This window comes from Cervus canadensis, chromosome 21, assembly GCF_019320065.1.
Source record: "Cervus canadensis isolate Bull #8, Minnesota chromosome 21, ASM1932006v1, whole genome shotgun sequence".
Classification (NCBI taxonomy): domain Eukaryota; kingdom Metazoa; phylum Chordata; class Mammalia; order Artiodactyla; family Cervidae; genus Cervus; species Cervus canadensis.
The window spans coordinates 34664971-34691163 of NC_057406.1; the positions used below are offsets into that span (position 1 = coordinate 34664971).

Here is a 26193-nt window from a genome sequence, read left to right on the forward strand (position 1 = left end):
GGAACGTTCTCTTTGGAAAAACCATTTGAAGCTAAAAGCTTGTGTATTTTTCTCTTTCATTAAAAGTTAAAACGGGAATGATTCAGCATGTCTGAGATAAAAGTTAGCCAGGATTGTAAGAACACCGTGTACCTTTTCAGGTGCCTGTGTGGCTCCTCCTGGAATACCTGCCTGGTGCTCCGCCCTCCTCAAGACTACCTCACTCTGCCCCCAGCTGGGGACTCCAGCCGGAGAAGGTGAGTCGGCCTGCTTGTACTCCATTCCTGCATCCTAGAAGGCTACTAGTTCTGGTGGCTTTTTAAAGAATAATTTTCAAAGTTTTGAGAGACTTTCAGGGCTTGTGTTCACTAGCAAATCATCATTTGTAAACCCTTTATTTATATAAGTACGAGGCGTGGTTAGCAATAGTATCTTTTGTCTCACTGCATTATAAATTCTAGATTCAAACTTGGAGTCTGAGGCATAATTTTGCAAACTGGTGTATCACCATTCTTGGGCTTCCTGAGCACTATTCTATTAATGCCTTAAGCTTAGCAGTTTCTTTTAAAACAGAGAAGTAATTTCTAACAGTTGACGATTAGAAGATCTTGGTAAGTCTGAAATAGATCTGTAGTTTGAGTTTCCATCTGAATGTAGTAGTGTCAATAGTTGGCTTCATTAAATAACGGGGCACAAGAGCCCCTGAGGTGGGAATATTCAACTCTTTACCACTTGCTTTTTGTATGCTCAATGTGTATGGTCTCTTCTGTCTTGAACATTAAGGTGACTTACTGGTCTCAAGAGGGGAAATAATTTGACCTTGTTTGTAGTCAATGAATCACTTACAATAAACTGTTCGCATTTTACAGGTGAATAAACTCTTTAAGGGCACCAACCAGCATGGTGTCATATAAATTCCTTAGTCCCTGATTTACAAAAGTTATGTGCTTGCATTTTTGCCTAGATGATGAGTTTTGAAGGTCTCCTATAAATTAATTTCCCCTTAGAGCCCTCTAGTAATTGCTAGGCTGTGGAAGGAGTGGATTTCTAAAACCACAAGTTCACATCTGCACCGGTTCAGTTCTCTTGTGGACTCCACTGCATTGCTCTGGCATTAGCCAAAACCATGACTAGAAGGCTCCAAGTGTTGAGAATGAAGGATAGTCTGGTTGTAATAAGGTAAATTCATTATATTCATGTGAGCACTGAAAAATCCTAGTTGAGCCCTGCAATTTGTAATGCAGTCTAAAGAAAAAAACCAAGAGACACAGATGTAAAGAACAGACTTTTGGACTCTGTGGGAGGAGGCGAGGGTGGGATGATTTGAGAGAATAGCATTGAAACATGTATATTATCAAGTGTGGAACAGATCGCCAATCCAGGTTCGATGCATGAGACAGGGTGCTCAGGGCTGGTGCCCTGGGATGACCCTGAGGGATGGGATGGGAAGGGTGGTGGGAGAGGGGTTCAGGATGGGGAACACATGTACACCCATGGCTGATTCATGTGACTGTATGGCAAAACCACCACAATATTGTAAAGTAATTAGCCTCCAATTAAAATTTAAAAAAATAAAAATAAAGCATATGCAGTGGGCATGATCAAAAAAGTAAAAAAGAAAAAAAATTTTAAAGCATAAGGAAGAATTGTATTATGTAGCTCCATTGACTAAAGTTCTCTCCATGATTGTAGCATCACTTAAATTTTAGTTTTAGCTCCTATTATTGATGGAACTGTTCTACAGGTCTTTCTCTTACACATTCACTATTTTCTATACAGGAGGATTGATGTTTAAGTTACACCATGAAGGAACTGTGCTTCAGGTTTAACATTTAAGGATTGTATGTATACATTTGGATTTGAATGCTTCAATTATTTTGTTTCTCTTGAACACTAGTACTTATTTATTAATACAAATAGGACAGAGATGTCTGAGTTGCTTGGCATTTACTGCTGAAGTGTTCAGTTTTTACTGTTTCTTCTCAAATGCTCAGTAACAGTCTTTGATTCTTGACTTCAAGAGCAAAGAGACCCCTTTAGCATTTAGCATACTTCTCTGTTTTTCTTTTTTAAATGAAGTTTTGTTTGAATTAACAAAACATTTTTGCCCATGCCGAATACTGAGCCAGCTTACTCACACAAACAGAATATGTGAGTTTCCTAGCCTTCTCAAATGAAGCATGTCATTTTAGTCATGTTAACTTTGATGAGCAGCAAAATCAACTTTGAAATTCTTAGTATTGCTATATTGTAAAACTACCTCTTTATTTTTTTTTTTAATGCAGCTACTTTAAATTTTTACTGACTTAAAAATCAGAATAACTGTACTAAATCACATTTCTCCATCACAATGCAATTTCTCCCAAGCCATTATTCTCTTAGAGAATAATTCACAGTGTTATTTATCAAAAGGCATCTTTGTTAGTTTTATAAAGTTGAGGCTGTGTGAGAACTAACTATAAAGCCCATGTTTTGTGTAAAAGATTAGGTAAAACCAAGTTTAGATTTTACAGATTGCTTATTTATGCTTCTCTTTCTGTTCTAAATAGCACTGTAGTATTCCCCCACCCTCCTTTTCTGGTGCTTTCCTGTAAAAAGCATTAGTGAGGGGAAAACAATGGTAAACAAGGCTTAGCTCTATAATCTTCTTTCAAAACTGCCTTGCAAGTAATTTCCCATAGTTTCTGTAGTGAAGCATATGGTGGTAATACACCCTGTACCTCTGGTAATGGGGAGCAGTTTCAGAGTACTCTCCGCATTTTATGTTTGAAGCTTTGTATGTACGTTTTCAGGTTAGGTGTTCTATCCCCTGTAGATTTAATGGAATTTATTTTTATATGCTTAGTTTTAATGGTTTAGATGGGGGCATTTTTGTTAAAACTTGTAAAGAGATGTTTTTTGTTGTTATAGATTGATCCATGCAGGCTTCAGGAGGCTTGAAATGGTCTTGTGGTGAAAGCAACTTGATAGAAGAAGGGGGAATATTTTCTGTAATTTAAGTTGTCATAGTAACCTGCATCAAGGCCTGGAATCCAGGCCTGAAGAATTTCAGTGACAATAAACATTCCAGTTGCATTCATCATCAATCTTTTTTCTCTAAGAGAAAGGAGCCGTCTATTGTGACCTAATTATTTCATTTCTGTTTTTAGAAAACTGGTTAGCAGCTTGCATTTTTTAGCACTTCGAAACTTCCCTGATAGGGTAAAAATGAAAAATGTAGCTGTTTGTATTGGAAGTTGATATTTTTCTTATAATGTATCTCAAGCTATTTCAGATGGCAAGACAGATTCAGTATAATGGTTACTTATTGAAATATGAAAGAAACAGGATTTGCTGAGGATTTGAAGAGATTGCCACAAACATTTATTAACATGCAAGTCTTAAACAGTATTAGAATCTGGTTTTCATGAGGCTGTGATTTGGGAATGTTATGAATTTCTTAATATCAGTTTTAATATTTTATGGCATCTTGGACTGTGTGGTCTTAAGCATGAATATATTTTAATAAAGAGGATGAAGGTCATTTTTATTAGCAGATTAGGTTTACTTTGAGAAATTTGTATCTAGATATTATGTTTAGATCTGTTATCTTTTACAAGGAACAGTACAATATTTCCAATGAGAAAGTGTTTTTTAGGGTTTGCTTTTTTCTTGCCTTCTGCAAGATACTGATTGCTAACCAGGATTATTTGGAGTTAAAAGTATTCTGAAGCAAGAAATCTTAGAAATAGTGAGGTAAGGATGTGTGTGTCCATTCAACTTAGGAAACATGGAAAATAAATTGGAAGAGTTTATGGTTAGTCTGATTTCACAAATATATACACAATGAGCAGTTATGGGATGTAACTGTGTTATCTAAATGAAAAGTAGTAATGCTTTTTGTATATACTTCTCCACATATGTTTGAGAATCTTAATCAAATGGATGATTGTTTAAAAAACATAAATCAGTAAAATTGGAATTTTAAAATATAGAAAGGTAGATTGAGAAAACCTAGTCAATAATTTACTGGGAAAATGTGAAGCAAGATAAAATCACCCCTTATCTCACTGTTGAGATATTTCAGCTCTTTCTATTGTCTGGGAAGTAGCTATAATTTTATAAACAAAATTGGAATCAAGCTGTTAATAGCCAGAATACCAGTAATGGTGAAACACAGAGTGTTTTTCTCCTATTCGAATAAGCAGCAAACTAGCTGTCAACACTACTGCCTAAAATATCTTTGAAGTACCTAATCAATATATTAAGAAAAAAGAGAAGAGAGAAAATGGTTGGAAAGGAGGATAAAATTATTTTTAGATAATGAAAAAAAATCACAATCAACTAAAACCAATAGACTGTAGTAAAGTTCCAATGCAAATAATGGAAATATCATGATCTATATAGTAATAATAACCTGTTCCAAAATGTGAGAAAAAAGGAACCCATTCCTAGTAGCAACAAAAATTGTGCTGAGGATTAAACTTTGTGAGAACTGAAAGTGGCATGTAGGAAGGAAACCATTAACCTTCTTTCAGGATGCAGAGACTCCCTATGGAAGACAATTCATTAATTATTTTCCATCTCTTTACATCGATTTGTTAAGTTTAATATAATCTAATCAAAATATCAGCAGGAATTTTTTACAGGTCAGTGATTCTGAACTTCATATGTATAAAATAAATAAGAACCGAGAAATATTTATATAAAGAATAATGAAGGCGAACTCAGTTCAGTTCAGTTCAGTTCAGCCACTTAGTCATGTGCAAACCATGAACTGCAGCACGCCAGGCCTCCCTGTCCATCACCAGCTCCCGGAGTCCACCCAAACCCATGTCCATTGAATCGATGATGCCATCCAACCATCTCATCCTCTGTTGTCTCCTTCTCCTCCTGCCCTCAATCTTTCCCAGCATCAGGGTCTTTTCACGAGTCAGCTCTTCGCATCAGGTGGCCAAAGGATTGGAGTTTCAGCTTCAACATCAGTCCTTCCAGTGAACACCCAGGACTGAGCTGCTTTAGGATGGACTGGTTGGATCTCCCTACAGTCCAAGGGACTCAAGAGTCTTCTCCAGCACCACAGTTCAAAAGCATCAATTCTTCAGCGCTCATCTTTCTTTATAGTCCAACTCTCACATCCATACATGGCTACTGGAAAAACCATAGCCTTGACTGGACGGACCTTTGTGGACAAAGTAATGTCTCTGCTTTTTAATAAATAGTGATTCAAAAATAGCGTAAAGTAGAACAATACTTGAAACAAAATAGACTATCCAGAAGAATGTTATATTGATTAAAAATAGCAACTAACAAATATAAAAATGTAGTGATGAATACACTAGAAGAGAATGTTCAGAAATAACTTACTTGGGATTTAGAGAAAGATAAACTAAAATACAGATATAAAGATTTTAAAAGAGAATGATTTATATATGTAGTTACATTAAAAATAATTAAAATTTGCATATGTCAACTCATAAAAAGTATTCTATGTGTGTGTGAATATTATTATATATTTTTAGAGTTAATACCCATATGTAAAGAACTCCTTCAAGTCAGTAAGAAAATAAATGCCCAGTTAAGAATTAGTTCATAGGAACTTCCCTGGTGGTCCAGTAGTTAGGCGTTCACCTGCCGGTGCAGGGGACATGAGTTTGGGTTCAGTCCCTGGTCTGGGAACTGAGATCCCACATATGCACCACAGCTGCTGAGCCAGCTCTGCTGGCACAAGAGCTCATGTGCCAAAACAAGGACCCAGCGCAGCCAAAAATAAATAGTTTTGAAAAAATTAGTTTGTAGCTCTGTTTTTAGTTTTTTAGGGAACCTCCATACTGTTCTCCATAGTCACTATGCAGTTTACATTCCCACAAATAGTGTAGGAGGGTTCCCTTTTCTCCACATCCTCTCAAGCATTTACTATAGACTTTCTGATGCTGGCCATTCAGACTGGGGTGAGGTAATATCTCATTGTAGTTTTGATTTGCAGTTCTCTAATAATCAGCAATGTTGAGCATCTTTTCTTGTGCCTCTTGGCCCCCTGTATGTCTTTGGAGTTTGAGATTGACATGTACACGTTACTATATTTAAAATAGATAACCAGCAAGAACCTCTTGTATAATTCTGCTCAGTATTCTGTAACAACCTAAAGAAAACTTAAACTGTATTAAATAGTTCCTAGTGCACAGTTAAAACAAGAATACAAACAGGTATAGACCTAAAGGTTTGTTCAACTTTAATGTCATGTGGTATGAGCAACCTGTATGCAAAATGTAACATAAGCAGACACATGTAATTCCTAATGTTGGCACTGGGAGAAATAAGAAAGATCAAAGTGCTCATGTAATGCAGCTAGAAGATAGACTAGAATCTCTTTGTCTACCTACCTACCTTGTTTATCTGTAGATAGTTTATTACAGGTTCTCTAAAACAAATATATTTGTATTCAGAAATTTGAAAGTAGAATTTTTTTTTTTAAAGTTTAACCATGGCTGTGACCATGGCTGAGATTCACCCTATGCCTTATTGAAAAGAAAATTTTACCATAGAGACATATTTCTTAAGATGGACTCTACACGGAATCAAGCATTGAGGGGATCGTCAGTCTCTGGGCAGGGCTGAACAGTCTGCGTTCCCAGGCTGCCATTTATATTAGACTGTGGCATGTACCTGTGTATCTGGGATTGTGCTTCCCCGAAGTGGGACCCAGCATCCCTGGGAATGATAAAGAGCAGTGGGTCCCTGTGTTTAAATCTTCTCCCTTTCCCTGTGCCTGTTGTGATATCAAGTGTCACGGCAGTCTAAATGTTACAGGATTGATTGCCAATGACATTGAATCAAACTTAGTAAAATCTATATAGATTGAGTGAAAGAATTCGGATGTTTATTTTAATTTCATAGATACTTTGATCTATGATGTATTTCTGCCCCACTGCCCATTGACGCCACTTTGTTTACAGTGACTATACCTGAGCAAGAAATGTAAGGAATTTTTAGGAAATATACCTATTCTAATCTAGTCTTCATAAACAAGGTTGTCCTAACCGGTCTCCCTTCTGGCCCCAGTTCCTCCTTTTCACAGAGATGCTGTCCCCTCTCAGTGCTAAAGTATTAACCTTGTTAATTTACTTGTGCTGTTTTTCCTGAATACAACTCTTAATGATGACCTTATATTTTCCAGTAACGCTGATAGATTTGAGGGCACCACAGCCCCTTTGTGACTAAGGATTAACTTCTATATTGAAAGAAATTGCTAACTTAAAGTAACTCAGTAAGTACAAAATGTATAGAAAGGGATAAAATGCAAAATAAGATTACCTCCTTTCATTTTTCATCTTTTAACTAAAAGTAACCACTGTTAACAGTTTCTTGGGTATCTTTGTATGCAAGGAGCATGTATTTGTATCTTTTTTTAAATTATATAACAGTTGCTGCATCTGCACGCACATGGACATGTGTGTGTGTGTGTGTGTGTGTATTACACAAGATTCTTTAGAAGTTGACTCCTTTTATCACCAGAATAATCTTAAAGGCAAATATGATTATCAGATTACACATTGAATATTACAGTGAATATTGCTGGTTTGCATTCTTCCATTTGGCTGAGTTTGTGAAAATGAGATTAGTATGTAATTATGTGAGACTGACCGCCTCTCCTCCTGATTGCACCAGTGACTTTAGTCTTAGTAGAGTCATTGTCTGTGACCTGGTTTCTATCCCAGTGAATTGAGACAGTGCCTCCATCTACCTGAATCCACCATTCAGTCTAGGTACCATTCAGTTCGCTGTGTGATCTGGAATCCTCTAGCTGCAGTTTTCTCATTTGATGTTGGGTAAGAGTAAGTTACATATGTAAAGGACTTTGTATGTGAAAAATTCAATAGATGATAACAGTCATCATTTTTATCAAAATGGTGCTGTTCTCCCCAAATGCTTCAGTCTCGCTTCAGACAAGACTAGATATATTTTTATTTAGGTAGATTTTCTTTCTTTTATGCTTAAGGAGACTATATAATTGTTCAAACCAGACACTTTAGAGAGTGAAAGTGAAGTGGAAGTGTTAGTCGCTCAGTCCTATCTGACTCTTTGTGATCCATAGACTCTAACCTGCTGGGCTCCTCTGTCCATGGAATTCTCCAGGCAAGAATACTGGAGCGGGTAGCCATTCCCTTCTCCAGGGTATCTTCCTGACCCAGGGATTGAACCCCGGTCTCCTGCATTGTAGGTACATTCTTTACTCTCTGAACCATGGTGCTATTGATAATTATGCTGGGATACCAATGTAAACCCTGGCTATTCCAGGCAACCCTGGATGAGTGGTCACCCCAGGTGGATATACGTCCCTAGTACCTGATTTGTGGTGCAGGATCAGAGAACTTGGGCCATTCATTGTCCATTGAGTGAGATGGGGGCACATGGGACAAGTGAGGTTGCTTTCACCTTCAGGGCTTATCAGAAATCATTAAACCATTAAATTGAGGTTAACAATAGCTGTCTTACATGGTGGCTATAAAGATGAGATGAAACTGTGATCTCATAAAGCATGGAGTGGACATCTGGTAATAGCACACCTCTTAAATTCCCTCTTCATCTCTGTGGGTTGCTTTAATGGCCCTGGCGGCTAAGTTTCGTGCATAGATGTTTCTGCTGTCCTGTGTACTTACCTCTCCTACTTCCTTTCTGTACCTTTTGACCGGACATCGTAGGTGGTAATCGTAACTAACTGCACGCATGGTTCTACAGTTTACAGCGGGAGTTTAGTCTTGTTGTTGTTGTTCAGTTGCCAAGTCGTGTCCGACCCTTTGTGACCCCATGGACTGCAGCCCGCCAGGCCTCCCTGTGCCTCACTATCTCCTGGAGTTTGCCCAAGTTCAAGCACTTTTTGATCCTGAAAGGCATGAGTTGTAGTTTTCAGTAACCACACCCACTTTCCCTGTGAAGTGTCTGTGGTATGCTTTTGTGTGTGTGTACTTACTATTTTTTGGATGAATCATAATCTAAACAGGGGAATCTTTTTTTTTTTTTTTTTAAATGTCTGGTAAGTATGAATGTTTATATGCATTTAATAGACTGTGTGAATCAAAGGCACTTGATTTAAATGTCAATTGTAGAGATGTATTTCTTCCCTGGGAAAAAAAATCTGCTAGCTGAACCTTAAATTGATAGGATAATTGGTAGTATATATACCAAATTTGATTTTCTTTTTTTTTAATATTTATTTATTTATTTGGCTGTATCAGGTCTTAGTTGTGGCACACAGAATCTTGGTTGTGATGTGCTGACTTCTCTGGTTGCAGCACATGGGCTTCTCTGATTGCAGTGAAAGGGCTGAGTTGCCGCTTGGTATGTGGCATCTCAGTTCCCCCACTAGCCATCAAACCTGCGTTCCCTGCATTGGTGGTGAATTCTTAATCACTGAATCACCAGGGAAGTCCCAACACAAAACTGGAGGAAATAGTAGACTTCCAAGTTTGGATCTTTTGTAAAATGATCGAAGCCTTTCACCATTATCTTCCATAGCTGTTCTCTTCATCAGCAATTCTGTTGGACATGATACAGCCCAGTCTTTTGACTCACAGAGAGTCTGCTAGGGGTTAGATAGGTGAGTGGTTATGGTCATGTTATAAATCATGCATTAGTGAAATGAGAGGGAGAATGGATACATGCACATGTGTGGCTGGGTCCCTTGGCTGTTCTCCTCAAACTGTCACAGCATTGTTAATCAACCATGATAGTGTTAGTCACTCAGTCGTGTCTGACTGTTTGCGACCCCATGGACTGTAGCCCACCAGGCTTCTCTGTCCTTGGAATTCTCCAGGCAAGAATACAGGAGTGGGTGGCCATTTCCTTCTCCAGGGGATCTTCCCAACCCATGGATCAAACCCAGGTCTCCTGCAGTGAAGGCAAATTCTTTACCATCTGAGCCACTGTCCATACCCCAATACAAAAAAGTTTAAAAAGAAAAATAGTGGAATGAAGGAGGTGCTGTGGATGCCCATGGGGAGCACTGCAGCTGCAGAGGTGAAGGGGGACTGATTGTGGTCATTTGAGCTGACTGTTTAAAGGTGAGTTGGTCTGCAGGGAGGCAGGAGAAGGCCTTCTCGAATAGCCTGGCAAATAGCATATACAGAACCTAGAAAGGCACATAAGGAGCATGATGTGTTTGGGGATAAACAAGTACATCTTGGTGTGAAGATGAATATGGATGAGAAGCAGATGACTGATTTTTAAAAGCAGTATTCTTTTTCTAGTTTGATAAAAACAAGCTTTCCTTTTAGAGGCTTTGGACTTTATGGTAATTGAATGGATCAAAATGATATGTAAGTAAATAAAGTTCTAGTTGGAGGATAAGTAGAAATATTGATGGTTTAGAGTAACCTAAACTTCAGATATCTCTGTAAGGAAAAAATTTGTTCACGCTTTTCATTCTTGATAATTCATTATAGTCTCAAGAAATTAAATATTTAACATATGTTTGTTCTTCAGAAGGAGATTGCTACTTTAAAATGTTCTTACTTTAAAAAATAAGTATAAACAGATAACACTGAAAGCTATACTATTTCTCGCCAGTTGATTTAATGTTCCATTCACTTTAATACTTTCTCCTGTGAGCTGCTCCAGCCACTGGACAATGTTACTGTACAGATTCTTTGCAAATTTTGCCTTGTCAGAATGAGGACTGTGTGAGGGATGAAATCATTAAAGATTGCTTTTTTTTTTTAAAGACAACGAATAATGCCTTTCAGAAAAATAAGCTGATATTAATTGCCATTTCTACTCTGTTTTGCTTCCAAGGGTCATTTGAATGTATACTCGCAATCTTTTCATTATATCAAGAAGTAGAAATATAAATAGTAACTTTTACTATTAACCTAGTAGTAGTATTTCTTTAACATCTGAGCCACTAGAGAAGCCCCAGTTAAGGGAAAACATATTTAATTAGAATTTGAAAAAAGTATTGTCCCAGTCTTAAAAAACCTGTGTCACAGACAGCAGTGCCTTTTACAGTATTTGAGTTTCCTATCAGCATACCTGTTAGTAGCCTGTACTTCATCACTGCTGCAGTCGTGATACAGGTGTCAGTGTTACAGTTAGTTATAGTCATCCCTCAGTACCCATGGAGGGTTGGTTCCAGGACCCACCACAGATACCAGAATCTGAGGTTGCTGAAGTCCCGTGGCTGTGTCTCTGCCTCCACAGATTCAACCAGCCGTGGATCATGTAGTACTGTAGTATTTATTGAATAAAAATCCGTCTGTAAGTGGACCCACACAGTTCAAACTCAGGTTATTCAAGGGTCAGCTGTACTTCAGGTGTCTTGTTATTTACAAATTTAAGTTCATGTCTCATTTTTTTTTTTCTTTTATTTCTCTTATTTCTGGCTTCTATGTTGAGAATTATCAGTTTGAAGGTGAAAGAAGTGCAGGGAGAAGCAGTGAGACTCATTAGGAGGCAGTTGGAGTAATTCAGGTGGAGAGTATGGTAGGGTGGATAGACTCATAGCCAACAGGACCTTCTGACAGATTGGGTAATGGGTAATGAGAGAGAGGAGTCAGTATTAACTGTAGGCATTTTGGCCTAAGCACCTAAAAGGATGCATTCTGGATGGTTTGAACTGAGGTGAAAGAGTGTGGATGCAACAGATTAGGGAGGTAAGATCAAGAGTTCCTTTTGAACATGTGTCCCCGAGAGCTCACTGCAGCACTGTAATAGCTAGGACATGGACGCAACCTCAATATCCATTGACAGACGAATGGATAAAGAAGCTATGGTATATATGTGTGTGCACACACACATACACAATGGAATATTACTCAGTCATAAAAAGGAACACATTTGAGTCAGTACTAATGAAGTGGATGAACCTAGAGCCTATTTATTATACAGAGTGAAGTAAGTCAGAAAGAGAAAAACAAATATTGTATGTTAACACATACATGTGGAATCTAGAAAGATGGTACTGATGAGGCTGTTTGCAGGGCAGCAGTAGAGATGCAGACACAGAGAGCAGACTTAGGGACATGGGGTGGGGTGGGAAGGAGAGGGTGGAATTAATGGAGAGAGTAGCATGGAAACATACACAGTAACCTCTGTAAAATAGACACCCAGTGGGAATATGCTGTGTGATTCAGGGAACCCACACCAGGGTTCTGTGACCACCTAGAGGGGTGGGATGGGGGAGGAGGTGGAGGGATGCTCAGGAGGGAGGGGGCACATGTGTACCTGTGACTGATCCATGTTGATGTATGGCAGAAACCAACACAGTACTGTGATTACCCTTCAATTAAAAATAAGAAAGAAAAAGAGTTCCTTTTGTGCGTGGTTGAGTTCAAGTTGTCTACACCCAAGTGCCAGTGTTGAGTTGGCATCTGAATTTGAGGCTGAAGTCAGAGAGAGATCTGAGCTAAAAATACAAATGTGGGAATTGTCAGGTATATGACATTTCAAGTTATAAGTTGAATGATATCATCAAAGGTATGAATATGGAGAGTAAAGGGGAGAGGACCAAGAGTAGATCTGGGACCCTCAGGCATTAAGAGAGCATCCTGGCAGCCAAAGGAGAAAGTGTGTCAGGAAGGCAGAGGGGTAAAGTGACTCCATATTTAGCAATATTAGAGTGGTCTGTGGCCTTGATGAAGGGGATTTGGTGGAGTGATGGGGGAAAGAGCCTGACAGGAATGAGCTCAATAGAGAGTGGGAGGTAAGAAAATGAAAAGGGAATAAGAAATGAAGGATAACTGGTAGGGAAGGTGGGATCAGAAGAAAGCTCTGTGTGTGTGTGTGTGTGTGTGTGTGTGTGTGTGTGTGTGTGGCTGTGTTGGGTCTTGTGGCACACAGGCTCTTCACTGCGGCGTGCAGGCTCAGTAGTTGTGGCTCACAATCTTAGTTGCCCTGCAGCATGTGAGATTTGCCAGCCAGGGATCAAACCCATGTCCCCTGCATTGGAAGGCAGATTCTTAACCACTGGACCACTAGGGAAGTCCCTGTTTATGTGTTTTGTTTTTGCTGTTTTTAAGATGACTAAGACAGCTACTGACTTATTTTATTCCCTGATCCAGTGTAAAAATCCGTGGACAGAGAGCGGTGATGTTGGAGCAGATGTGCATGGGCTGGCGTCCTGGTTCTCCACGGGGCTCCTGAGGCTGCAGCGCTCATTCTTTAGGCAGCTGATGTCCTGTAACCCAGGAAGAGCTAACCAATACCTAATAGGTCTTGAGGCCCTCAGGCCAGAGGCGTTCTCACTCTAAATGCCTAAATACTCTGGTATTTCTTTTTTGTTTAGGAAAGTTGGTCAGCCACCAACCAAGAGCTTAGATTTTAGCCAGAAATTAAATTAGAAATCATTGGAAAATTAGAAGTGAAGATAGAACCAGTTGGTTCCCCTTAGGCGATGACTTGAGAGCAGGTAAAGTTTTTCCTTCCTGTCCACTAGAACCACCTTAACCATTTTGACTTGCAGGCAGAATGGTGCAGGGCCTTTAGAATAAGGAAAGCGAGACACCTCGGAGTGCACGGAGTATGAGCAGGCATCGCTCTGAGTCATGCAGGTAGTGTTGGCTCTTGACCGTGAAGCTCCCGTACATTTTGGGCTGTGCTTGCCACCCCCGACTTATCTGAAAAGGGGCTGTGATTTGTTTAAGGGGCAGTAGGAAAGCTCTTCGGACTTCCCAGGTGGCTCAGCCATAAAGGATCTGCCTGCAACGCAGGAGACCCAGGTTCCCCCTCTGGGTCAGGAAAATCCCCTAGGGAAGGAAATGTCAACTCACTCCAGTATTGTTGCTTTGGAAATTCCATAAACAAAGGAGCCTGTAAGGCTACAGTCAGTAGGGTCACAAGAGTCGGACACCACTGAGCGACTAAACAAGCTTTCTGTAAGGCAACTAAACAGCCACCCCCAGGAAGGTTCTTTGCCCTGTTTCTCTCTTCTCATATCACCAACTGGAAATGAATTTAATGTACTTACTTTCTCTCTGTGTGCATGCTCAGTTGTGTGTTCTTTGCAACCCTGTGGACTATAGCCCGCCAGGCTCCTCTGTCCATGGAATTTTCCAGACAAGAATACTGGAGTGGGTTGCCATTTCCTGCTTCAGGAGATCTTCCTGACCCAGGGATCATACCTGCATCGCCTGCATCAGCAGGCAGATTCTTTACACTGGGCCATCTGGGAAGCTTTAGTGCTTTAGTTAGTCTGATATACCCTTTCTACCTTCATATATGGTTGACTTCAGCCACTGGAGCCAGCTTGAAGAGGACTTGATGAAGAAGAGTGCTCTGGGCTGCAAAAGTTTATTGTGATGGCACAGCAGGAGTTGGTTGATCAGGGCTTTTGGACGAACAAAGGGCAACATGAGGAGCTGTTGGATCCCTACAAGAAGAGGGTATGGGGAACTGGGAGTAGAAGGGAGACTGGTTAGGATCAAACCTGTTTATGAAGGCTAGATTAGTCAGGTGTTTCCCAGATGAGCAATATTATTTTTAATAGTGGTAGTTACTTTTCTCAGCCCTTGCTTTCTCTTCACCTCCTATCCCTCAAGCACCTGAGTCAAATGTGATGACATGATTAATTAATTAATAAATGGAGATTGGCCCATGAACTTCCATTTAAATCTAGTATCTTTAAATCTTTTGTTTCATATGTGTAAGAATAGTAGGCCTTTAGGAGATGCTTTTTTAAAAAGTATATATTCTGCTTAATTATGTATTATTTTATTAGGCAGTAGAGTATTAGTTCAGGGTTTGATCTCTGGTTGCCGGCTGCCTGGATTCAGGTCTTGGCTTTTCCCCTAATAAGGTACGTGATCTTGGGCAAGTTTTATAACTTCTCTGTGCCATGGTTTCCTCTTCTAAAAAGTAGGGACAATAATAGTACTAGTCTCTTAAGATTATTATGAGAATTAAATTTTTACATCCAGAGCACTTAGAATAGTGCCTGGCATATGGCAAATATATAATAAATGTTAATACTTTAACAAAAGCTGTCAGGCATTTAATATTTTTAAAGTGAGAAAACCAAATCTCCACTTCTTCCCCAAATAGCATTATAACTGGCAATGAATGCTTGGGTGTTGGCTGTGTGAACTGTAGTTATTTAGCCTTTTTTCAATGGCTGTGAACAGCTTCTTGTATTTCTGAAGATGGAGGAATTGGAGTCATCTTCTCATCTGGCCTCATGTCTGTATATCACCTTTGACACCTAAACATAACTGTGCTCATATGAGAGTGAGTTGGATTTTTAAAAATTGGAGATTGTGATTAATATCTTGATTTTTTTCTTAGGCCTTCAGTATCCATGATCTTTCATGTCATGTGAGTTTGTCCATCTTCCTGCTTTGTCCCTCCACCCAAATCTGTAGAATCAAAATAAAGGAAACTGTATCTCCAGAATTTTAAAAAAGATGAGATTTCCATGCAGTCAGTGGCCTGTTATCCACTGGGTCTGTGTTGGCATGGACTCGTCCTCAGGGAGCTTGGCAGTTCTGCCCAGTAATAAGGGCAGAGTTCTCCTTGTGTGGTGTGCCCAGGGACCACCCTCCCAGCTTCCAGATTTGTTCCCAGCAACCCAAGTCTGTTTTATAAATCCATGGTAAGATGTGGCTTCTCTAGCAATAGCCACCTGGCGCTTCAGCACTTCAGTGTTCATATAACACTTCTAAGTAGATGAGTCTAGTTTGACACTCACAGCAAACAAAGGAGAGAAATAGTCTTATCAGTATTCTACAGAAGGAAAAATAAGAATCCATGGGTTTAAGGGTGTTCAGGGTTAGACAGTAAAATAAGCAGTGAAGCCCCAGGTCTGCTGACTCTTTAAATCCTATGCCCTTCCATTTTCCTGCTGTCCAGTCAGATTCACTCGGGCTCAGTAAAATCATGTAATAGTACCAGATGTCAAAGCCAGTCCTGTTAATTAGAAATCATAATCATGGAGTTAGAATTTCAAGTAATGCTATTATATTTGATACTGTTTTTAACTGTTGAAAGCTGCTTTTTATAATAAAAGGACCTAGTTTCCTTTTAGCAATATTGTTCATTCACATATAACATAAGAATTTTCTAACCAGCTTTAAATTTTTAGAAGTCCTTTTTTCATTTTATGTATATATATATATGTATATAGATATATACTCTTTGTCTTTAAAGTGGATTTCATGTTGACTGAAGTTTGTTGTCTTTCACTGTAGCTGGTATTGAGCAGACCTAGATTAAGACTCTGAAATTCTTAGAAAAGTGTAATTACCAGTTCTTATCCTCTACTGGTAGGTAGGTGAGTGGTCCCAAGAAGGGTGAAATGGTTCTATTTTTGTAACCATTATTTTCCTAAGCCTCATTCTGAGTAAAAGGCACATTTCTGTATTGCGTGGACAAACCACAGACCCGTAGTGTTGGTTTGAGGTATATAAAAGGGTGGCCCTGGCCGTTTGCTGCTTCATGGAGTTGTGCTTGTGTGCCTGGCATAAGCTGCCAGTGCCTCTGCTCAGCAGATCCAGCCACAGCTGCCGGTGCCGTAGGTCCAGTGACTTGCTGAGTGCAAGCTTAGTCACCTCTGCAGCAGATTTGGGCAGAGGCCTGCCTATTCCAAGATCACATTCACTGATCAGTCACTAGTGAGCTCTGAAAGACTCAAACTCCTCCAGTAATACTAATAGCAGCTATTTTTAAAGTCATTACTACATGCCAGGTTATATTTAAGTCTTCACAGTTATTGTAACTTAGCTCTGACAAATGTAAGGATTATTATTCCCATTTTGGAGAAGGAAATGGCAACCTACACCAGTATTCTTGCCTGGAAAATCCCATGGACAGAGGAACTTGGTGGGCTATAGTCCATTTGGTCACAAAATAGTCAGACACAACTTAGTGATGAAACAACAACAATTCCCATTTTAGAGCCAAGGAAGCTAGTAATTTGTCTAAGGTAATATACCTAATGAGTGGAGAGGTCAGCATTTGAACCCAGGGCTGTCTGAGCACTAAAATGTGTCCCTAACTAGCAGCTTCCATAGGAGGGATGGTGAAATATGTCGCGTGTATATGCTGCCTGTCCATGTGTGTGCTCAATCATGTCCTACTCTTTGTGGCCCCATGGACTGTAACCCACCAGGCTCCTCTCCCTGGAATTCAGCACACCAATGGGTGTGTTGAAATTGGGCTGATTTGCTTTGGGGAAGTAATATAGTAAATAATTGCTGTATTTTATCAGAAGAACAAACATGCAGTATTTTTCTATAGAAGTCTTGGTTTAAGTAGACAATTAAATTTCAGTTCAGTTGCTCTTTGCGACCCCATGGACTGCAGCACACCAGGCCTCCCTGTCCATCCCCAACTCCCGGAGCCTGCTCACACTCATGTCCATTGAGTCGGTGATGCCATCCAACCATCTCATCCTCTGTCGTCCCCTTCTCCTCCTGCCTTCAATCTTTCCCAGCATCAAGGTCTTTTCTAACGAATCAGTTCTTCGAATCAGGTGGCTAAAGCTTCAGCTTTAGTCAGCTTCAGCATCAGTCCTTCCAGTGAATATTCAGGACTGATTTCCTTTACGATTGGCTGGTTTGATCTCTTTGCAGTCCAAGGGACTCTCAAGAGTCTTCTCCAACACCACAGTTCAAAAGCATCAATTCTTCGGTGCTCAGCTTTCTTTATAGTCCAACTCTCACATCCATACATGACTACTGGAAAAGCCATAGCTTTGACTAGATGGACCTTTGTTGGCAAAATAATGTCTCTGCTTTTTAATATGCTGTCTAGGTTGTTCATAGCTTTTCTTCCAAGGAGCAAGTGTCTTTTAATTTCATGGCGGCAGTCACCATCTACAGTGATTTTGGAGCACAAAAATTAAAGTCTGTCAGTATTTCCACTGTTTCCCCATCTATTTGCCATGAAGTGATGAGACAGGATGCCATGATCTTAGTTTTTCGGATGTTGAGTTTCAAGCCAACTTTTTCACTCTCCTCTTTCACTTTCATCAAGAAGCTCTTCAGTTCCTCTTCAACAATTACATTTAATACAGGTTAAATTCCACTTAAATAACATAAAATGATCTCCATGTCAAAAAAAAATTTAAGACAAGTTGATTACTGATTTATGTATATTTATTTGAAATTTTTCTCATAGATACTTGAAATTAAAGAACAAATTTTGACAATGCTCATGGACTTTTTAATGAACTTAGATTTTATTTTTTTACAATCAGCAGAAACTGGCTGTGGAATCCTTAATAAATTTTAATCATATATGAAAATACTAGTCCTTTAAGAATTGAATTTAAAATTGTGTTACTGTTAAAACTGTGGAAATTATTAGGATTACAGCTTTTAGTCAGTCCTTTTTCCTTTTGACCGTAGCCACTACTTCAACTGAAGATAGTGGTTTTGGGTTTTTTTTAATTCCACAAATGGTCAGATAGACATTCCAGTGTCTCTCCTGCTCCTCTCCCTTTTTAACTTTTTTTAAATTAATTTTTTTTTTTTTTTTTTTGGCTGCTGGGTCTTCATTGCTGCGCTCAGGCTTTCTCTAGTTGTGGCGAGCTGGGGCTGTTCTTTAATTGCAGTGGGCAGGCTTCTCATTGTGGCTTCTCTTGTTGCAGAGCTCTGATTCTAGGCACACAGGCTTCAATAGTTGTAGCTCATGGACTCTAGAACACAGACTCAGCGGGCTCAGTAGCTGTGGCACACAGGCTTAGTTGCTGCAAGGCATGTGGGATCTTCCCGATCCAGGGATCAAACCCATGTTCCCTGTATTGGCAGGTGGATTCTTAACCACTGGACTGCCTGGAAAGCCCCTCTTCTGACTCCTTGGTATAAAGGGGCTGCTTCCACTGCAGGATTATTGAAGAGCATCCTGGCACAGGATTCAGTGTCAGAATTCTTGAGCCAAAGATCAGTAACACCTGCAATATTCAATTGTCATTCCTGTCTGCTGCTTAGTGTTCAAATTTCTAGAAAATTCACTCTTTTCTCCTGAAATCTGAGATATAAACTGAGAAATAGAAAGCATATCAAAATATGTTTTTATAGGTAGGCAATTCAATCAATAAAGAGATTGAGGGTGAGATTTAATCCAAATTAATGCGTGATGTAGGGCTTCCTCTAGCTCTGCTGGTAAAGAATCTGCCTGCAATGCAGGAGACCCTGGTTTGATTCCTGGGTCGAGAAGTTCCCTGAAGAAGGTCATGGCAACCCACTCCAGTATTCTTGGGCCTACCTGATGGCTCAGATGGTAAAGTATCCACCTGCAATGCAGGAGACTTGGGTTTGATCCCTGGGTTCAGAAGATTCCCCTGGAAGAATGTGTAAGGTCATGGAAAATTGCTTGTCTTTTGTGGTGTCTTTTACCCTAAGTAACTTTAAGTACTTCAAGTTACTTATCTCAATTTGCAAAGAAATGAAATAACTGGTTAGTAGTATTTCTTCAGTTACTCTGCTTGTTCTCAGTAATACCATTTCTATTTCTTCTTTATTGATAAGGTTCTAGCTATTCATACTTTTAAAACAGAAGATAATACTTCTCTGTAAAGACTGTGACCACAGACCCCACTAACTCTAACTAATGGTTACTTTGAAGTGCTGGTGGCCAGTTGAAGTTTATAATTTGTTACCAAATTACTATTATCTTTATTTTTATCCTGTATTTTGCCTGTCAGGCAGTCATGCTGTCCAAAATTGTAGAGTCAAAACCTTCAACTGAAGAGTTTGTTTAACTAGAGACAGGAAGAGCCTATTTACCCTTGAAACACATGGGAAATTCATTCATTTTCTTTTGTTTTGAACTCTTAAAAGCCTGGAAGTTATTACGGGCTATCTGGGGGTTTGGTTGGTTGGTTGATTGGTATTTTTTGTTTTGTTTTTTGATTTTGTGACACCCTTTTTCTGATGTCTAACCAGTGCTTTTTCCTTGCTTGATTTATAGTGTTCCTTTAGATAAAGAATTAACTTCTCACTAATTTTAACATCTTTCAATAACCTTGGACCATAGCTTGTGTGTCCAGGATTTTTCATGTAATGTTACTTCAATTAATTTGCATATTCTCGCTGCCTGTTTTACAATCACAGGGTGGGTGGGTGGAGACAAAGGAGGGCTTTTTTTTTTTTTTTTTTTTTTTTTTTTCTTTTTGAGTAAAGCACTATTTATTACCTTTAGAAGAATATCCAACCTCAAAAACACAGTCACCAAACCCTGGGGAGTGGATTCCGTGTGATTTTGTTCCTGAGCTGGTATGTCAGTAAGACTTACAGGGAGCACAGGGATGAACATGCACAAGGCAATGAAAGGATTCTGGGTATTCTGAGACAAACAAGGCGATCAGTGAAAACCAATTTTAAAAGATTGGCATCACCGATCTTGCGTGGTGCATTGAGTATGGTACCTCCTTTGCTGACATAGTCAGGTTTGAAGCAAGGCTTGAAGTTTGGGATTTCTGATCATTGACTTCAGAGTTGCTTACTTGACTTAAAATCTCCTGATTCCTGTATCTTGGTGTTTTCACTGGTAAATCTTGCTCTTCTTCCATCAGGACCAATACTTCTTTGTTACGCTTATGTGACTGGATTGCAAATGTCTCTCATCAGTCTTCAGAGTCCAGAGGCTGCAGAGTAGAACATGGGAACCAGTTCAAACACATAGGAGTACCACGTGGCTCAGGGCTTTTTTAATGTATTAATATTTCATCGAGGTAGAAGTGATATATAATATATTCGTTTTGGGTGTACAACATAAGGATTTGGTATTGTGAAGCAGTCACTGCAGTAAGTTAACACCATCTCCTTACAAGATGTGTTTTTTCTTAAAATGAGGACTTTGTGTGTGTGTGTGTTTTTCCTTGCAATAACAGTTTTTACGATTTCTCTTAGCAACTTTCAAATACAGTCTTACTAACTATAGTCACTGTGTGTGTGTGTATTAGTCACTCAGTTGTATCTGATTCTTTGTGACCCCATGAAATTGTAGCCCTCCAGGCTCCTCTGTTCATGGGATTCTCCAGGCAAGAATACTGGAATGGGTTGCCATGACCTTCTCAAGGGGATCTTCCCGACCCAGGGATCAAACCTGGGTCTCCTCCATTGCAGGCAGATTCTTTACCCTCTGAGCTACCAGTTATATCCCCGTGCTTACCTATTTTATAACTGGAAGCTTGTACCTTTTGACTCCCTTAACCCAGTTTGCCCACCCGCTCCATCCTGCCTCTGGCAGCCACCACTCTGTATCTGTAAACTTGGGGTTTTGTTGTTGTTGTTTTAGATTCCACATACAAATGAGATCACATGATATTTACATACTCTTTATTTATCCATAATGGACATTTAGATTGTTTCCATTTCTTAGCTATTGTAAGTAATGCTACCCTGAACATAAGGGTGCATGTATTATTTTCTTTTGAGAATCACAGTATTTAATACATGTGCATTATATATACAAATCAATTTGAGTATTTGTTTGTTTTGTTAAAGTTATAAATAAATATGATGTTGAACCTCTCTTGAAAATGAGAGAAAATTAGCTGGTGAGTTTATTTAATACATACTCTTAATATACCTGTTTTATAAACCCTTTAATTATTTTAAAGCATTTTCTAAATTAAAAATATCTGGAATAAAAACTGTTAGATTGTCCAAGTTTATCTTAATATATCTATAAGAGATATGTTTTCCAGCATATATAAAATTGTTTCACATTAATCTAACAAACTACTGTTTTCACATTTGTTACACACTTACAAAAATGCATGAGTTTTTACTCCCAAAAGAATTTTCTCATTGCCAGAAATTATTGACAATTTTTTAAATTTATCTATTTTATTGAAGGATACTTGCTTTACCATATTGCATTGGTTTTTGCCATACATCAGCATGAATCGGCCGTGTGTACACATATGTCCCCTCCCTCTTGAACCCCCCTCCCACTCCATCCCACCCCTCTAGGTTGTCTCAGAGCATCAGATTTGAGTCCCTGCATTATACAGCAAATTTCCACTGACTATCTAAGATAGATATTTTTGAGTTAGTGTGTTATTTCTTTTTTTGGATAAATATCCAGAAGTGGAATTGCTGGATTGTATATACTTATATTTTTAATTTTCTAAGGGACTTCTGTTCTCCACCAAGTTCACATTTCCACCTGCAGTGTACCAGGGTTCCTTTTTCTCCATATCCTCTCCAACACTTGTTATTTGTTGCCCTTTTATAATATTCATTTTGACAAGTGTAAGGTGATACCTCATTGTGATTTCCATTTGTATTTTCCTAATGATTAGTGCTGTTGAGCATCTTTTCACATGCCTGTTGACCATCTGCATATCTTCTTTGGCAAAATGCTTATTCAGGTCCTCTGCCCATTTTTTAATCTGGTTGCTTGGCTTTGGGGATTTTTTTGTTTATTTTTTATATTGAGTTGTATGAGTTCTTTATATACTTTGGGTATCAACACCTAATTGAACATAGAGATTGCAAATATTTTCTCACACTCAACATGTTGCCTTTTAATTTTCTTGAGTTTCCTTTGTTGTGCAGGAACTTTTTAATTTGATGTAATCTCAAACTTGTTTATTTTTGCTATTATTGCTTCTGGTTTTTGGAGTCAGATTCAAAAAATCTTATCAAAACTACTCTCGGGGAACTTACTGCCTGTCTTTTCTTCTAGTAATTATTTGTCTTCAGGTCTTTCATTAAAGTCTTTAATCCACTTTTAGTTAATTTTTGTGTATAATATAAAATAGTAACTTAGTTTTATTCTTTCACATGTGTCTGTCCAGTTTCCCCAAAACTGTTTTTTGAAGAGCCTATCTTGTTTCCGTTACATCTTCTTGGCTCCTTCATCATACATGAATTGACCATATATGCAAGGGTTTATTTCTGGGCTTTCCCTTCTGTTTCATTGACTTATGTTATCTGTTTTTAGTCAAGTAACACACTGTTTTGTTTACTATAGCTTTATAGTATAGTTTGAAATCAGGAAGTGTGACACCTCCAGCTTTGTTCTTTCTCAAGAATGCTTTGACTATATAAGGTGTTCTATGATTCCATACAAATTTTAGGATTGTGTAATTCTATTTCTATGAAAAATACCACTGAGATTTTGATAAGGATTGCGTTGAATCTGTAAATCACTAGTAGTATGGAAATTTTAACAGTGCTAATTCTTCCAACCTAGGAGCACAGAATTTCTTTTCATTTAGTGTGTGTTCTTCATATTGCACCAGTGTCATATTACTGCCTTGGCAAAATTTATTTCTATTTTATTTTGATGTGGTTGTAATTGGATTGTTTTCTTAATTTATCATTTTGCAGGACACTGAGTTATTATTCTTTTAAAGAAATGTTTGGATTAGTTTTTAAAATGCACTATCTAGATTGTAATACCATATTTTAAATTGTGATCTTTTAGGTAATTCTCTCATGAAAAAGAATTTAATTTTCTGGATATCCATTGTTTGATGCTGATTTTTATATTGTGTCTCTAGGGGTTATAGTTTAAAAGTTATAACTTTATGGCATTTGTCTAAGAGGTAACAGGAAAAGTATAAAAATATCATTTGGTATACATCACAAGTATATTCATGTGGTAAAAGACTGAATATTACTTTATATGGAAAAAGAAATAAGGATCTCAAAATGTTATCCTGGATTAACTAGATGAGCCCTCATGCAGTCATATCTATCCTCGAAAGAGAGAGGCAGAGAGAATTTTTGAGGCCAAAGATGATGAGTCAGTGGGAGGCAGAGACAATAGTGATGTGGTCACAAGCCAAGGAATGCCTGAGCCACTGGAGATTTGAAGAAGGAATCTTAGAACTTCTCTTAGTACCTTGGGAGGGACCTGGCTCTTCTGATACTTTGATTTTGGACTTCTGATCCCTAGAACTGTAAGAGAAAATTCTTTGTTTATCACTTTGTGCATGGACTGAATGTTTGTTTCCCCCTAAAATTCATGTGTTGTGGTCTTACCCCGTTGTGATGGTATTTGGAGGTGAGACCTTCAGGAGGTAATCAGGCTTAGACGAGGTCATGAGGTCAAGAGGATAGAGCTCCTGTGATGGATTTCTTGCCCATATAAGAAGAGACTAGAGAGCTAGTTCTCTTTCCATCATATGAGGATACAACAAGAAGGTAGCTGTCTAAAGGCCAGAAAGTGGGCTCTCATTAGACAGCAGATCTGCTGGCATCTTCATCTTGAACCTCTCAGCCTCCAGATCTGTGAGAGATAACTGTTGTTTAAGTTATCAAGTCTATATATTTTGTTCCAGCAGCCTGAACTAAGATACTCAGTAATGACACAAATACAATAATACAATGTAGATATAAGGTAAATCATAGGAGAAAATATTTTACAAAGAGAATGACAACTTTTTTTTTGAGAATGACAATTACTTTTTAAAAGAGAGTATTGTATTTAGTGATAGTGAGGAGATAATAAGACAAGCATTTTCATACGCTTCAAAATGGAACAAGATTATAGAGCTATTAGAAACTGTTTTCAAAGAGTATTTCAGGTCAAAATATGACTACCACATAATCCTAAGTAAAAACAATTTTTTTTTTTACATTATGAACCAAATTTTAAGTATCTAGTTAATTTATTCCATAGGAAAAGAAATGTGAAGTAAAAAGCAACCTATGGAGCAAATCTGCCTTTATTTAATCCTTGCATTTCCATTTCTTAGCTGTGCAGTCTGGGCAAAGTACTGCAGATTCCCGGGCTTCTGTTTCCATCTACATAAAGCATGATAAAACAGCCTATGCACCTTATAGAGGACTAAATGTGCTGGTATTTTCTCAGTGCTCAGAACAATGACTAGCATACTCATAAGTGTGCAATGTAGTATTTTCATTTGTGTATAATACAGATTGGAATAAAAAATTTTTAATCTAGGAGAGTTCTTTACCTGATTACTTCAAAATTCATTTCCTTCTTCCTGCATTTGAAACATAGATACTGAAGAAAAGTTCCAACTCCACAATAGCAGACCTGCCCCACAGCAGAATACAAACATAACTGATAGAAACTATTAAAAAAATTAAAAAGCCACTGGGTATTGCCCCACAGGTATGTACCAAATGAAGAAAGATTTATTCAAGAAAATCTGCTCACACATGGTAAAAACAACCAACATGGCAGCCGAGTCATGACCTACTCCTACCCTGATGCCCTCAACTCAGCATTACAATATCTCCACTCTCAACTGGTGTGGCCAAGAAGACAGACTTCCTCTTCTTTCATCTCCCATGAAAGGATACCATGTTTGACCAGGAGGGTAGGCTGCCAGCATTTCTCACCCCCTCCATTGTCAAGTTACAGAGGCTGGATTCCTGGTAAGTGCAGCCAAGAGGTCAGGAGCTCCCTTCCTTCACCCAGCTCCTACTGACAGAATGAAAACGCCACTGCAGGGGTGCAGGCCTAGAACACTAGGGCCCCAGGTGCCCTCACTCGCTCTTGCTTGCTGGTCAGAAGTTCCACACTGGGAGAGGCAGGCCAAGGAGACCAGAGCTACTGCCTGCACTCAGCCCTTGGAGCAGTGGCTCAGAGATTTTGCCTAGGGGAAGAGACAGTCCATAAGAACAGAGAGCTTCAAAGCTCTTTCCACAGGAACTGATTTTATTTGAAACAAAGTGTGGGGAAGTTCAAGTTTCAGGATACTCTCAAAAACAATGGAAATCTCTAAAGTAAGCAAATGAAAGAAGGCTGGTAGACCCTTTTAGTAAGCAAAATGTTAAACCATAGGCCAGTTTCACAAAAGAGAACCTAGGAAAGAGCTAAGAAAAGCCTTCCTGAAGTCGGAACAAACCTCAAAGACGAGCTGAAAAAACTGCCACTGCCCACACTGAACTGCATCAGACTATGAAACAATTTATGCCCCGTAGCATTGTTGGCGACAATAGAGCAGTGAGTCAGCAATTCTGTAAGCCCAAAACCTAGGCAGACGCCTTAAGTGGGGGTAGGGTGGGGGTACAGGTCACTGGTAACAGAAACTGCTTGTGAGAGGACTCAGGTGTTGAATTTAACAGAAAAAACCTCAAAGCAGCTGTTGTAAAGATGTTCAAATAACCAAAGGAAACTATGCTTAATGAAGTAAAGGAAGCCATGGTGACAGCTTCTCATCACATTGAGAGAATAAAGAAATTATCAATTTGGAACCTGTAAAAGAGAGCCAAATAGAAATTCTAAAGTACAATAAAAACTACAGTAACCAAAATGAAAAAAATTCATTAGAGGGGCTCAGCAGTTGGTTTGCACTGGCTAAAGAAACTAATG

At 38.8% G+C, this 26193-nt stretch overlaps 1 protein-coding gene across 3 annotated transcripts in view; it reads left to right on the plus strand.

Moving 5' to 3' along the window:
• RASSF8 (Ras association domain family member 8) overlaps positions 1 to 26193 on the plus strand; it is a 126745-nt gene that overhangs the window by 39903 nt on the left and 60649 nt on the right. Inside the window, exon 1 of one of the 3 annotated variants that reach the window (XM_043440408.1) lies at positions 141 to 236. The exons of 1 other annotated variant lie outside the window; for it this stretch is intronic. The gene's annotated coding sequence lies outside the window, so the exon portion shown is untranslated. Of the gene's footprint in view, positions 1 to 140; positions 237 to 25233; positions 25254 to 26193 lie in introns of those variants that run through there. One more of the 3 variants, XM_043440410.1, reaches the window with a different exon arrangement.